At 35.1% G+C, this 405-nt stretch overlaps 1 pseudogene; it reads left to right on the forward strand.

Annotated features, from left to right (window-relative positions):
• The first annotated feature begins 239 nt into the window (after nt 1-239).
• The window catches only part of LOC149577993 (uncharacterized), a 9,808-nt pseudogene continuing 9,642 nt past the window's right edge, over nt 240-405 (forward strand).

A 405-nucleotide genomic window follows, 5' to 3' on the forward strand; every position in this document is an offset into this window, starting at 1 on the left:
ACGACCAATGCTATATCCATGAACTCTTTTTTCCTAGATAAATGAACACTTAATGAGATCAAGAGCTTCAACTCGAAGTATGAGGTCCTTTCTTCTAAATATGAGAACTTCAAATTGGATCTTCAAGGGAAAAATTCCATGGTAAAGAAAAATTTTATTTTGTTTCTTGAGAAAAGTTGGAGGGTTGTGTATCACGGTGGAGAAAATGAAAAGTGATATGAAGATGATCCTTTGATATTATGGATACCAAGGAAGACAATGATGGAGTAGAAGATACGTCTCCAAATATCACTTTAGAAACTCCTGTAAATAAAAAGGATGATGAGGGGGATGGAACAAGTACACGAGATGATGAAGAAAATGAGGAGGAAGAACATTTTGAAGATAAAAGGGATTTGGGTGCTA

Source organism: Cupressus sempervirens, chromosome 1, assembly GCF_028749045.1.
Source record: "Cupressus sempervirens isolate cs-2001-9-10 chromosome 1, ASM2874904v1, whole genome shotgun sequence".
NCBI classification, from domain to species: domain Eukaryota; kingdom Viridiplantae; phylum Streptophyta; class Pinopsida; order Cupressales; family Cupressaceae; genus Cupressus; species Cupressus sempervirens.